Below are 15,992 nucleotides of genomic sequence, written 5' to 3'. Positions count from 1 at the left end.
AATTATAATTTTAGAAATGGAAAGCATTTAGAAATGGAAAGCATTTTTTTAAGTAATCATATTTGCCACTCTTAGATTATTTGAAAGATTGGAATTTATATGTATAATATACAATCCTAACAAATTTTTTAAATAAAATTTCACTTTCTATTATATCTGCTTAGTCTTTAATATCTGATATACTAGCATGCGTGCATGTGTTCTAAGTTATGTCTGACTCTTTGAGACCCTATAGACTGTAGCCCGCTAGGCTTTTCTATCCATTGGGGATTCTCCAGGCAAGAATACTGGAGTGGGTTGCCATGCTGTCCTCCAGGAGAGCATCCAGACCCAGGGATTGAACCCTTATGAAAATGTGCCCATGGTTTCCATAGCTTTTAAAATATACTACAGAGAATTTAGAGATCATTTTCATTTTCCAGCTGAGACTTCTGATGTTAAAGTTGCCTGAGATGGTATAGGGTGGAGCAATGTGGATCTACTGGGCTTAAATGAATTATCCATATATACTTAACATCTTAATCCTCTTCCCCCAGATTTGAACAAATTGTTTTAGGGTGATTATCTCTTTTATAATAAAAATTAATTTTTAAAATATAATTCACCTTCTGCCAAATTAGGTACACTATATCTATGATCTAGTGGATTTAGAACTTTAGGACATTTTACATTATTGTTAGTAAATAACTCATAAAATTTATAAATGCTCTTGTTGAATGAAATATTATTTCTTTTTATTTTCAGGTGGTAAATAATTTATAGTAAGAAGCAGTAGGATCGTATAGTTAACTCTCATTTTTATTTTACACATATTGATTGATATTTGTTTTTTTATATTTGTATCTAATACAGTTGAGAGACACTGTTCTGTGTGGGATAGGGGTGTGGGTGTGTGTAATGTAAGTGGATCAGTTTCTCTCTTTTTCTAGGACTATGTTGAAAAAAAAAAAATCAACATACCGTGGGCAACACTACTGTAGAATCTGTGAATGTCAACAGGATTGGGATGTCTTATGTGTTTTCCTTATACAAATGTTGTAACTTTCCAGGATTTTTAGGTAGCAAAGAGACATTACTTTGTTTAGCACATACACAATTTCAATAAAATGGCATGCAATTAAAAGGTAAGTGGAGTCATCCCATTTCCTCAATGTTAATTATGAAAGAATTCTTCCATAGATCCCCTAAAGGAAAACAGCCTAGAATTTTTTTTCACTTTTTGACACAAAAACAGCTGTTGGATGACTATTCAGCTTAGTTTAGAACATTTCACTTTTTTTTTTTCCCTTGAGAGATTAACAGGAAACAGATGCTTCATTTGACTCTTCTCTAGGGTAGACCTTTCATGAGGAAAAAACCATGTTGATCTCTGATGCTGTCAAAAGTCTTGGCCTTCAGTCTTAAGTCATGTCCCAGAATTTGGTTATATCACATTAATTTAAAAATCGCTTAGACTGATTATCATGGAATTTTTGACATGTTATATGGCAAAGTTTTTTTTTTTCAGTGATTCATATTTGTTTTTAACAAGAACATATTTTAATATTACATATTAAATTCATAAAATTGTGCATATTTAATTATATACAGAAAGATATATGTAAATATCTCATTTCTCACATGTAACCAACAGTAGATATATTTAAAAAGAAAATGTCCTGATAAATTTTTACATCGCCTAGGACTACCAACATATCTGCAACAATGTTTTTTATGTGAAATTCACAGCATCAACATCTGTGTTAAGGGCCCTATTCTTTTCATGTGTGTTAGCTTGTGTATTTTTTATTTAAATGTTTTATATTTTCTCACTATAAATGTATAAAATATGGAGAATTGGTTCCAGTGATGGGAATAAGAGCCTTTGCCTATCTTATATTTTTGCAATGATAGCTCCTGAATATACTGTGTTTAAAATAGCTCAGTAAATATCTATTAAATGAATAAGTGAGGCTGCCAATATGGCAAGATAATGTACCAATATTTTTATTTGCATTTTTCTTACTAGTATAGCTACTGATACTTGTCTATCTATCTTTAGCTCTATCTGTGTGTATCTATGTAAGGCATATCTGTATATAAATAGATAGATAAGGTTGTGTTGATCATTTGGGTTTTTCTCTCCTCTTGTAAAAAGACTTGTAATTTTTTCAACTGTGTCTGGCCTCCTCAGTCTAGAAGAATGTTTTGTGTTGTAGAGATTGTATTTTAATATGACAAAATAACACTTCAACCCAGATATTTATTTCAAGAATATACTGACAGAATAAATGTTTCTGATGATATGCCTGGGAAGGGTAGCTTTGCTCAAAATTTTAAAAGGGTAACTTGGGAGCAGCAACAGTGATAGATTCAATGAGTGAAGGGAACACTGGGACCTGCAACTGCAGAGATAGAACCTCTGCAGCTTTTGCAGTGGACCCTTCGAAGTTGGAGAGTAATAGCAGATGCTCTTTGACAATGTGGTGGTATTAGTGGTAAAGAACTCACATGCCAATGCTGGAGACATAAGACATGGGTTCAGTCCCAGGGTTGGGAAAATCTCCTGGAGGAGGGCATGGCAACCCACTTCAATATTCTTGCCCAGAGAACCCCGTGAACAGAGGAGCCTGATGTGCTACAGTCCATAGTGTCTCAGAGTCAGACATGACTGAAACGATTCAGCACACATGCTTGCACAGTGTGAAGGAACTAGAGTTGCCCTACTCAAATGACCATACATTCTTGGGATAAAATTCTAGTAACTACCACTCTTGGGCTATAGACCAAAAGACTGTCCTCTATTTTCCAGGCGTCTCAGAAATTACCATATCCTCAGAATTTTTGTATAACCTGAGGCAGCAGGAAGAACCACACCCACTCCCCATGATGCAGAGGCACTTTCCCACCCTCTCTTGTGGGGTGAAGCTGACTCAACATTTATCAACTTTAGAGTCGATAAAATAAGTAAAGCTTCTTAAATCTAAGTGCTATTTAGCATACTCTCACTATTACACAAAAATCTGCCTGACACCCTGCCATTAGAGCAAGATTAGGAGACCATATTTGAGCTGTCATCATATAGCAGCGATGATCTATATCTGAACAGCTGAAGCATAGGCTTGATTGATCATTTCCATGTGCATTCATTAGGAAGGATTGCAAAGCCTGCCTTAGCATCCATTAGTGTCTATTTTACTTCTAAAAATCATTATTTTTTTTTAATAGGTGATGAATCTCAGAACAGATTCTTTCTATAATTAAGATCCAATGTGAAGAGGAAGGTTACTTACATACAAAGACACATGTAGTCAAATAAGAAAAATATTCTTTATGATATTTATAAATTATCCTTTCCTAGAACATAAATATTAAGCATATAAATGTAAATTTTACATTTATTAAAGAAAATACAAATAATCGTATAAGACACTATAAGTCAAATTAGTGTAGGGGCAATCCTTTGAAAAGTTAAGGTGATTGCCTGCCTTGTGTTTCTAATCTAAATACTTAGATCTCCATTCATTCGTGCATTTTTTTTTTTTTTTTTTAGCTATTGACCATAAGTTTTCCCTTTGACAGGCACTTTCTCCCTCAGTTGAATGGCTACTTAATTTCTCTTAGTAGAGAAATTCAAGATTCATTTATGTGATGATAAATTGTCTGAATGAAGATAAAAGAAAGAAAAATGTAGAGATTATTTAATTTTTGAGGCATTTTGAACAAGTTATACTGGTATTAGTCCTTTAGTTTCTATCTTCCTTTATTCACTTACATTTGGATTGTGGCACAGAATGCTTCCTGGTGAAGACACTCAAATAATGGGAAGAACCAGGTGAGTCTGTAACAACTTGGTCTGATAGATCAGAAATAAGTGAGCCTTTCTGGCTGCAGAATGGCCTTTGGGACTTGGGGAGCAACAGAGAGACTGTCATGCTTCCTTTTAGGATGTGGCTTTGGGGCAGGAAATTGGCAACTTCTCAAAGGCTATCAGAGCCCATGGCGTAGGAAGGGCTATTTGAAAAGTAACGCCGAAAGTGCCATGTTGACAAAGATGGTGATGGGTGAAAGAGATAGTGATGGCACATGTAGAGAAGGAAACACAACCAGCTTTGTTCTGGCCTCTGATCTAGGAGGCCACCTTAGAAAAATTGGCACAGTACCTAGCCCAGGACTGAGAGAAAAATTAACTTCTCCATAAAGTACTAGGCAGGTATAGTTACAATGGCATTTTTGAGGGTGATGCAGTGGCAAGAACACATCAGGGCAGGACAAACAACTCTAGCAGTATGAACCAGTATAGTCAGTGCGCTGTGGTGCAGAATCAGAGGTACTACATGGAGTTTACAAAAGGTGATGCTACTGGTTGACACCTGGAACCTTGTATAGACAAAATCAAGAAACAGATAACTGGATTTCAATAGTCAGAAAGACATCACTACATAATGTTTTTTGCCACTTAGAAATTACCCATAGACCCCATCTTTAGGCTGATACTTAAAGAACAAACCTGCCCCATCACTCTCCCTTTGAGGCCTTAAATATTATTCATCATTATCAAGGCCAGTGGCTTGGAGGATATTATGCATCATTATTAAGGCCATAGTGCTATTAACTTTAAAATCTTTAATCTTTTACCCTCTGTGTACGTATATTTGCCTTTGAGCTGCATTCATTAGGGACAACCTCTACTATCTCAAGTGTGACTTCTTATGGGCTTTTACCAGATCTAGCAAGTGTGGGGAGTTGTAAACCTCACCATCTTTGTGGTGTTACAAGTGAAGACATCCTTTTTACCCCGCCATTTGAACCAAGCTCTCTAGTCAACCCACTCCTCAAAGTAATCTGTGAGAAGGCACAGTGTGAGAATCTGCACTGTGGTATATAAAGAAGGAAGGGCTGCTTCCATTCCCAAAGCATGTCAGGATGTTTCAAATTTGCCACAAAAACAAGGCATGTGTTTCTTCTTAAAACCACTGACATTTAGATAAAGTATCATCTACTCTTCCCTCAAAAGTAGACATACATATTTTCACAGAACTATCAGAGAGCAGCTGTTTCAAAGGCTTTCATGAGTTGAATAGATTGTTCCTTGCCTTCCTTCCTTCCTAGTCTAGTGTTTAGAGTTTCTCTGTACTCTCCAACTTGAGGAAGAATCCTGCCTCAACAGTGTGCTTATGACTAGCTACATGCTAGCTCCTTCTGATAGCTATTCTCTAACACACTGGCTCCGTTTTTATTCCTATTATCAGTGAAAAATCTTGGAATACCCTTTTATGTCCAATATTCTTTTCTGTTTCTTTTCTGTACTTTTGGACTTACACTACTCCATAAGGCCCACACCTAGTTCATAAGAACAGATTTCTATTTTCACTTGGCTTGAAAATAGCTGAATGCTTTATGGCCTAGCTCAGAATTGGCTTCAGAATATCAGTTCTTATTCACTAAGAAAAAGTAAGAGGACAGGGCACAGCTTTGTCCTCACTTCTCCATTATCCTCTGAGATTTCTGATAATTCCCCTTCCCCCACTGCCTTGGCTTTCATTCTCATGCACCCTGGAGGGAGGCATAGCACATCTCACAGCTGGAGGGAGACCTTGACTATTGTAAAGGCCAGTGCTTTAGTATACAGCCATATTATAAGAATCAAACAGCCCCTTACATCCAAATTTTCTGTCCTATTTTCCACAGATCTGTTTTCTCTGTGCTCTAAACAGTTCTTTGGAATAAAAGTCTTTACTCATGTTGAGCACTGTGTATTACCTAAACCAATGCAGAATTTGTTAAAGATGTGTGGGTTTGGTATCTATTTTTTCATATCTCTATTTCCAGCTTATCATTGCCTATTTCAGTTCACCAAACAGCAGGTGTTTGGATTCTCTGCTGCCATTTAGTTTCAGTACATATTCTGCCCAGATGAGTGGTTTTTCAGCAGGTGCTCCTAAGCATCAGTCAGAGATTTCCTGGGTCAGCTATCAAACCAACAAAGCCAACCATGAGCCTCCCCCAAAGCCTTTTGTCACTGAGATCTCAGTGTGGTACCTCCAAGGACCTGTTTGTTACATGTCAGGTAGGAGAAAAGCAAGAGATGCACATTGAGACCTCAATTCTGTATTAATCTACCCTATAGATATTGAATGTTACTCTGTGTCAGTTATAAACAAAGTAAATTTTAATAGAAATGAGGTTAAAACTGTATCTTTTCATGTGGTTAATCAATCACCTGTCAGCAGGAAAATTCAAAATAAATGTAGCTCCATGTTGGTGAGAAAGGAAAAAAAAAAAGAAGGAATATCTTAAATTAAACTAAATGCTATTGTTTTGTTAGTCGCTAAGTTTTATCTGACTCTGTGAATCCATGGACTGTAGCCCACCAGGTTCATCTGTCATCCACTATCTCCCAGAGTTTGTACAGATTCATGTCCATTGAGATCCCCTTCATGGATCACCGTCTTGCTGTGGCAAAGGGGCTTGCATAACTCAATGAAGCTATGAGCCATGCTGTTCAGGGCACACGGGACAGATCGGTCATAGTGAAGAGTTCTGACAAAAGAACTCTTTGGTTCACTGGTGAAGGATACTCCAGTATTCTTGCTGGAAAACCCATGGACAGTATGAAAGGGCAAAAATCAAATGTAAATGATATCAAAATAGGGTCCATTTATTAGAGAGTTATTTGGAAAAGAATTAATCATGAATAGAAACATTCCTAAACAAGATTTTTTCATAGCAGACGTGTGTTTGTATTAGAAAAAGAGGGCAGTGGAAATTAAGAAAAGGGAAGTAAAATGGATAGAACAAAGGAAGAAATATTACTTAAATTCAGCCTTAATAACTTGAGTCAAAACAAGAAAGCTGAGTCAAAATCTTGAGAGCTTTATTTTCTTGTCTTTAGCAAAAGAGCTAATGTGAGTTGTAAAATATTTTATTTTTTGCAGATTTAGAATTCCTATGCAGAAATCTTGGTGCCATCAGTTGGTTATACCTACATTTATTTTAAAAGATTTTAGTCAAAACTTAAAGGATATTATGGGGGTGTTATAATCAATGTTCTTAGTCTAATTATAGGGAGCAATACACAACTCAAATTAGCTACACATTTTCCTGAAAAACATAGAATGAATAATTGTGATTCTCCTTGGTATCTCACTTTTAGCATTTCTTCTGTTCTTCCTACCCGACTAAATACCTTGATATATTTTGATTTATTTAAAATGTAACTATTACAATTAACTTGAATACTTTAAAAACTCTAACACTAATATAAGCCCATATAAATATTATATAAATTAGTTTTTATCTTTTGATAATTATAAAAATTACATTTTTCAAATTTTGTGTATATAACTTACCTGGGATGTTATGGTATTTGAAACCTTTGGTTCATATTTACTGTGTGTGTTGTTATTGAAGTTCTATGTTGAAGTGTTAATTTCCTTTTTTATAAAATGAAGCTTATAAATTTTATATCCCTCCTTCCTCTTCCCTGGTGGCTCAGAGGTTAAAGCGTCTGCCTGGAATGAGGGAGACCCAGGTTCGATCCCTGGGTCAGGAAGATCCCCTGGAGAAGGAAATGGAAACCCACTCCAGTACTCTTGCCTGGAGAATCCCATGGAGGGAGGAGCCTGGTATTCTACAGTCCATGGGGTAGCAAAGAGTCGGACAAGACTGAGCAACTTCACTTTCACTTTCATCTTTCTTTTCTTCATGTGTTAAATCAATGTCAGAACAATTCTTCCTAACCACAAACACCACTCTCCACTCTAGGCAGTCAACCAGGGATGTTATTCTTTCCACCTAAAGTGTTTGAAGGAAACCATCGAATCAAGTGTAGCCTATAAATAGATTTAGCTCTACTTCACTAATGCACTAATTTGAATTTTCTAGCAAAAGGGCCAGACATGTGACTATATCCACAGCTATGCTTCTAAATCCACTTATTTGACTAAGAGTTATAAAGAAACTTTTAGTATTTAACAGGTGCATCTGCCTCAAGGACGTTTTCTGTCCAAACCCTCCAGATGGTCAAACATCAGAGGTCTCTCTGTACCTGTAAAATGACTATACATTTATAAACACTATTTATTATGCAGGTAATTTAAAAACTTTTGATTTATTTATGGTAGTGTTTATTTGGTATCTGAATACTGTGCATACATATTTTATTTTGCTGATGTGACTTAACAAGTACTGCCTTTCCATATAGCTTGAAAAATAACAATAGTCAGGTCAAAAAGCATAGTTTTCATTCTTGCATCAAAGTTTTCTAGTGAATATTTCATTTCATAACTTCTTTGGTTCAAATGATTAAAATTCAATAGGTTTATATTATATTTAACAGGATAGTATAAATCAAAATTTTCACAAAAAGGTCCAAGACATGCATTCTTGGCTCTAGCATGTTTCTCTTTCTGATTACATGAAGTCCTTATAGGTCCACCTTAGACAACAGGGCATAAAGAGAACTTCTCTGTCTCCCCCAAAAAAAATTCAGATTTGAGCCCTATACATTCCTAAGATTTCTGAATAGCTCAAAACAATCCTGAATGAACTTTAAGGGTTTGAATTTCTCTTTCTTAGTAGGCTAAGAATTTGGATCAAAACCAATTCATAGATACAAAATAGGCAAGAAATATTTGCAACATATGTAACTAGGGGTTACTATCTCTAATATCTTAGTAGAAAATAACTGCAAGTAACAAACATAAAATAAATATATTTAAAACCATTATGTTGAGAAATACAATAAAAGATTAATCAGATCCAGTTTTGCTGAAAATGTGAGAAAGTACTTCTTGGTATGTGATTGATGATGATAGTAAAATTTGTTCTAGTTTCTTTATAGAACAATTTCCCAATAACTACCAAACATAAAATAACCCTATGGGCTGAGCTTGTATTATCTTCAAGTATTCTTTATCCAGAAAAAATGTTTATAAGTATATACATCAACATAATATATATGTACATATATGTTGCACAAATATTAATATGTATGCATACATGTAGATACAAGTCTATCCAACTACTTTAAATGTCTGTTTTCCTACTGATAAAGCAGGAGTATTAATAAATCTGGCATCATAGAGTTGTGTTTATTAAGTGAGATAATACATGTAAACAATTTATGCAGTGCAGGACACATAGAAAGTAGTTAATTCATTTTTGTTGATATAAAATATGGAAAATACTATTTTATTCTTTTTGGTAACAAAAATTAGCCTGAAAAAAACATACCCTAAAAAATATCAAAAAGAGTGGGAAGTGGAAAAGGAGTGAGGTAGGAAGAGAATTTTCATGTTATATAATATGTACCCACACATTTAATAATTTTCATAGAGGATTTACAGATTTGTAAGTTAAGTAAATATTGTGATACTGATAGTGATGATTGGATGACTATCGTAATCTAGAAATTTAGAAATTCTTCACTCAGAAATCAATAAATTTGACCTTTAGGTAAACACACTTTTTTTTCACTTAAAGCTTTAAATTGATGTATAAGAATTAAATAATCATTAATATACACCTTTTCTTGGAATGAGAACTTGTTGAAAATGCTTCATAAAATATTTTGGTTGTGCATAAGCAGTGAAGAATATACCTTAGGGGAAATATGAAGGTTAATCCATTTAATAAAGATTTATCCCTGAAAGAATTCAACTGACTAGTTCTCTTTTATAAATTTGGAGGATGTTGAAAGAAAAAGTCTTGATGAAAAATCTCTAGTTCTCTTAAAGTTGTATCTGTGAGCTATTAACAAGCATTCATAATTGATTTTACCTATGCTAGAGGAAAGCACCGATTTCCATGATTCATGCCCTTTATGTTTGAAGTTGAGGCTTATTATGGTGCTACTATTGAATGTGAATAAGCATGACTTAAAAAAAGCTGATGCAATTAGCAGTCTTTACAAGAAAGCCTTCACATAATGATCTTTCTTTTCATGGGTGTTTGTAATCACTATTTACCATGCTGCCCCTTAAACTCACAATTATGTTTCTCAAAATGACTCATTTCATTTTGAATTTTACTTGAAAAAGTGTTTTCTATTAGTATCTCTTCGGGGCACTAATTGAGGCTGTCTTTTTTTTTTTTTTTTTTTTAATCTGTCTATAAAACTTTTTACACTCCAGCTCTTCATTGTCCTAGTTTACCTAGTCGCTCGGTCGCCAATGTCTGCAGCTGTCATGCACGAGTCCTGACTGTATAGCCCTGAAGATTTGTGTGGTGCCATTATCACTAGAATATTCATTAGTCTGACCTATCAGGCTGAATCTTACTATTGATCCTGTGTTAACATCATTTAAACTTGCTGTTCGTGTTGTGAAGGAGAGTACACATATTTCCAGCTTCGTGGATATTATCATTTAAACAAGCTGGATAGCATTCATTTCTTCATTTAAGCATCTGGTGACTATAATAAAATGACTTCTACATGCTAGGTACCATGATTCTAGGTACCCAGAGACACATGTAAACACAATAGATAAAGTTTGTTTTCATTCAGTCGCTCAGTTCTTTGCAGCCCCACGGACTCCAGCATGCCAGGTTTCCCTGTCCTTCACTATTTCCTGGAGTTTGCTCAGACATGTCCATTGAGGTGGTGATGCCATCCAACCATCTCATCCTCTGTCATATCCTTCTGCCTTCAATCTTTCCCAGCATCAGTGTCTTTTCCAAGTGCATTACAATTATTGTACACTTTATTTCTTTCATTATTACATCAGTTCCACCTCAGATCATCAGATATTAGATCCCAGAGGTTAGGCATCCCTGTTTAAGAAGATTAAAAAGTGTATTAACTAACCACTATGATATTTGTAAGTTCTCAATCATCTATAGTCTAATAATACATTTAGTAGGCACTCAAAATCGCTGGCGGAGAAGGCAATGGCAACCCATTCCAGTACTCTTGCCTGGAAAACCCCATGGGCAGAGGAGCCTGGTAGGCTGCAGTCCATGGGGTCGCTACGAGTCAGACACGACTGAGCCACTTCACTTTCATGCATTGGGGAAGGAAATGGCAACCCACTCCAGTGTTCTTGCCTGGAGAATCCCAGGGACGGAGGAGCCTGGTGGGCTGCCGTCTATGGGGTCACACAGAATCGGACACGACTGAAGCGACTTAGCAGCAGCAGCAAAATTGCTGGAGTGTAAATAGTATTAACTCTGTTAATAAAAAGATAGGGTACATGTGTTATTGTATTTGCTCTTGACGAGAATTTCATAAATACCCTTGTAAGGAAAGATCTGAAATTACCAGTGAATCCCCACTATACTGTATCTATATGTATTATACTAGCAGGAAGATTAATATATTTGTGTATACACATACATTCTAGCAACGTTAGTCTTAAATTCTTGAACAGAAATTTGTCACTTTTCAGAGAAAACATAGGAGGAAAAAAAGAAAGCAGCATCCTAGAGCATAAGTATTCTTCATTATAATGTCTATATAAAACCATCTTTGTTTCCTCTAGAATGAATAACTTTATCTGTACTTTTTGCTTCTCTTTCACTCCATGGTTTTGCATTAAATACCTGATGATCTGTCATGGATTTTATCTGCTACACATGAAATTTAGCAGTGGTTTCTATCAGTGTCTGCCATGATCTTTCTCAATAACTATATGGCTTTGTTCCCATTAAGGTGTCCCTGGTGGCTCAGGTGGTGAAGAATCTATCCGTAATGAAGGTGACCTGGGTTCAGTCCCTGAGTCAAGAAGACCCCCTAAAGAAGGGAATGGCTACCCATTCCTGTATCCTTAGGGCTTCCCTGGTGCTCAGGTGGTAAAGAAACTGCCTGTAATGTAGGAGACCTAGGTTTGATCCCTGTGTTGGGAAGATCCCTGGGTCAAGAAGATCCCTAAATTGGGAAGATCCCATGGAGAAGGGAATAGCTATGCACTCCAGTATTCTTGCTTGGAGAACTCCATGAATTGAGGAGCCTGGCAGGCTATAGTCCATGGGGTCTCAAAGACTCAGACAGGATTGAGTGACTAATACTTTTACTTTTCACTTTTGTTTCCATTGGTGATCATCTAAGATAAACTGAATGCAGGGCAACTGGGAAACAGAGGATGGCAGGCAAACCACACTTTAGAGAATTCTTACAGGAAGATATGAAATGGTTGGTGAACATCATAATTGAGGAAATCAAGAAGACATAATTGGACTTGACTTTCCTGATAGCTCAGCTGTTAAATAATTAACATAATCCTGCAATGCAGAAGACCCTTGTTTGATTCCTGGGTCAGGAATATCCCCTGGAGATGGGAACTGGTACCTGCTCCAGTGTTCTTGCTTGGATAATTCCACGGACAGAGGAGCCTGGCAGGCTATAGTCCCTGGAGTCACGAAGAGTTGGACATTACCGAGCGACTTTCACTTTCACTTTTCAGAGTAGTGATAAGGTGGGCTAACTCAGCTCCTAGAAAAATGCTCTTCAACTTGTTTTGCTTTTTACTTTCTTTTGCTCATCCCTATTATTCTGATCCTATCCACTTATTTTCTACCAGACATCTTCAAATTTCTGATTCGCTGGTAGTGCCTTGTCCTGTTGCTAGCAATTGTTAAAGTTTTATTCTTTATTTTCATGTAGTTTGTCATATTAATGGTATCCTAGAGAGAAAAGGAAATAAATCTCACTTATCTTCTATTGGAAATACCAATAAATCTCATTTAATTTGCTGTCAAAGAAGGCCTTATAATTAATGTAATAGTACAGAAAATAGTGATTGGAAATAAATATTTTATTTTCATATACTAGATCAAAATTCAGATCCCAAGAATAACAGTGAATTGGAAGACCAATCAAGCAAACATACTAAAATTATAATACGAAAGTAACACATTCCCCTCAGAAAATTTCCTCCTTTTATAAGAGTGAGAATCAGATAGCATTTCATTTAAAACTACCTGCATTTGTGTGTAAAATTGCCATGATTTTTTAATTATAGGCTAGATGGAAGAATGTTTCTACTTGGGATGTGACAAAACTGTAACCAGAAATGGAAGTCCCTCCAGTGTGTTCCTGGAAAGCAGCATTCACACTGATCCAGCCAGTTTTTGTTTTAAAGTATTTTATTTTTTATTTTTTTTGAGACAGAGTATGATTTTATTTTATTTTTTAAAATATAATTTATTTATTTTAATTGGAGGTTAATTACTTTACAATATTGTATTGGTTTTGCCATACATCAACATGAATCCGCCACAGGCACACATGTGTTCCCCATCCTGAACCCCCCTCCCTCCTCCCTCTCCATACGATCCCTCTGGGTCGTCCCAGTGCATCAGCCCCAAGTATTTTAAAGTATATTCATTATGATTACCAATGAACTGAAAAACTACAAGGCATGATATTAAAAAGACTCTATCAATTTATCTAGATATTTCCATAGTTATATAATTTATATATATATTTTAAAAAATATCTGAATATGAAACTTATATGAGTTAGGTCTATTTACTGCATTATTGTTTTTACTTTTTTTCTTTTCCTTCTATTTTACTTTTTCTTTGCTATATATTTCCTTACTACCATAGTAAAATTCTACTATAACTATCAAACATACCTGATATCATTTGTAAATGATTTAGCTATAATTAACACTTCAGCTTTCCTTTTTAAAGTCTATTTGTCAATATTTTAGTCATACTTTATTTTTTCTTAAGCTGTAAAATACTGAGCTATTTTTATTTCTGAAGTCACCTAATGAATGATACCTAATGTTTGACAATTGATTTTAAAATGTTAAATTAAAATATTGAATTGGATCTTAATATCTATATTATCAGTTATATGGACTATATGAGCCAAACTACTAAATTTGATTCATCACTGACATGTATAAAATAATGACAATAACCTTCTTAACGGTATAAAATTTCCTAATTTTTTCTTTTGAGATGGCATGATGAAAGTTTGAGTTCATCTTATACTTCACTGTAGAGAAGGAATACCAAAAATATGAATCTGGGAGCTTGTAAACACTGTTTCTCTTTTCCCAATAGAAGGAGATAAAATATTGCTTCTAAAGTAAACATATTCTCTTTGGGAACAAAAAGAGAAGACCTGGGATCTGGGTTCCTACACTTTAGAATATAAACAATTTTCTCTAGGGGGAAAATCTGCTATTTGTTACAACCCAGGGTTTTATCCTCCTTGAAATTTAAATATTTACCTGAAGGAGGGTACATTTCTCTAGAGTTTTCACTATCTAGGTTTGTCTTTCAACTCAAGTTCTAAGTTTCAATAAAATTTGCCAAAGAATATCCAACAGTATAAAATGCTATCTCTATATAACAGAATATAGATATAAAATTATATTGCAGGTTAATTATAATGTATAAAATATTTTCAGTCCCACAAAAGTATTATTTATATATGATTTTGTTCTTTTGCTTTGTTTTGGTTTGTTCTTAAGTAAGTGGATACTCGGAGAAGGCAACGGCAACCCACTCCAGTACTCTTGCCTGGAAAATCCCATGGACAGAGGAGCCTGGTAGGCTGCAGTCCATGGGGTCTCAAAGTCGGACATGACTGAGCGATTTCACTTTCACTTTTCACTTTCATGCACTGGAGAAGGAAATAACAACCCATGCCAATGTTCTTGCCTGGAGAATCCCAGGGAAGAGGGAGCCTGGTGGGCTGCTGTTTATGGGGTTGCACAGAGTCGGACACTACTGAAGCGACTTAGCAGCAAGTGGATACTATAACATTTGATGTAAATACTCAATGGAAAGAGAGAAACTGGTAATTTATAAGAGCACTGGTTCAGTTGCCAGAATGAATTCCTTGAGGAATCAAGAGTTAACAGACTACAGAACCCAAGTAGAAGAATTGGACTAATTAAAGAAGATAATAATATTCTTTCATTCATCACAACAGAAGAAAAAAACATAGATACAAATAATAGCAACTTAGTGAGTTCCATGATGAGACAATAAGAAAGTTTCTCTATGATTGCTTATTTATCTTAATGAAGTTTATTGCAAGTTTTTCAGTTTGTAGTAAGACTTGTAATGCTGTTAATGGATGTTAGAGGTTTTACATTAGAGAAAAAATTTGAAATATAATATCTTGGTGATTGGGACCATGACTTTACTGGGGAAATATAGTTGACAAGTAATTAAAATAAACTAGTAATTGGATTTTTTAGATAAACCCTTTTAAAAAGTAACAAAAGAATTTAAGGGTGTCTGATGCTTAATTTTACTTGTCAACTCAGCTAGGTTGTGGTATCAGCTGTTGTTGTTTTTGTTTTGTCTTGATTTTTTTTTTTCCTGGTCAAATACCAGTTGGATATTATGGTGAAAGTATTTTGTAGATGCAGTCAACATTTAAAATTGGTTTACTTTAAGTAAAGATTGCCTTCAGTTACTCTCAACTGTGAGGGTAGGCCTCATCAAATAAGTAAAGGATCTTAAAACCAAAAACTAAAGTTTCTTAGAAAAGAAAGAATTCTGCCTCAAGACTGTAACACTGAAATTTTGTCTTGAGTTTCTGCCCTCCCAGCCCAGATTTCAGGCTTACTATATCCAATAACTGATTGCATAAGCCAATTCTTATATATAAAATCTTCTATTGCTTCTGTTTTTCTATAGAACTTTGACTAATACAGGGTGCATTCATGTAAGTTATGTTGAACTTTCATATGAGTTATAGACTCTAAGTTGAGTAAAGAGAGCTGCCACAATATGGGGCAGGAACAGATTGTGATAACATGGTAAGATCCATGGATTGCCCTCAACATAACCACTGGAAAAGAGTAGAATGAAAGTTTTGTAAGATTTCCAAAGCATTTGATGATGATAAACTGAATTTTAAAAGATGAAATGGAAAGCCTTTTAAACAAAAAGGAAAATTGATTTGGGCGGTGAAATATAAATTGGGAAATAGAAATAATATTCTGGCTTATGATGCATGAATTAGAAAGCCTGGATTTGTGGTATTGATTGAATTAAGCAGGCATATGGAGAATAATGGAATTAGAATAGAATACTAG

Source organism: Oryx dammah, unplaced genomic scaffold (genome assembly GCF_014754425.2).
Source record: "Oryx dammah isolate SB20612 unplaced genomic scaffold, SCBI_Odam_1.1 HiC_scaffold_19, whole genome shotgun sequence".
Taxonomy (NCBI): Eukaryota; Metazoa; Chordata; class Mammalia; order Artiodactyla; family Bovidae; genus Oryx; species Oryx dammah.
Note: the sequence above shows the minus strand (reverse complement) of the source record.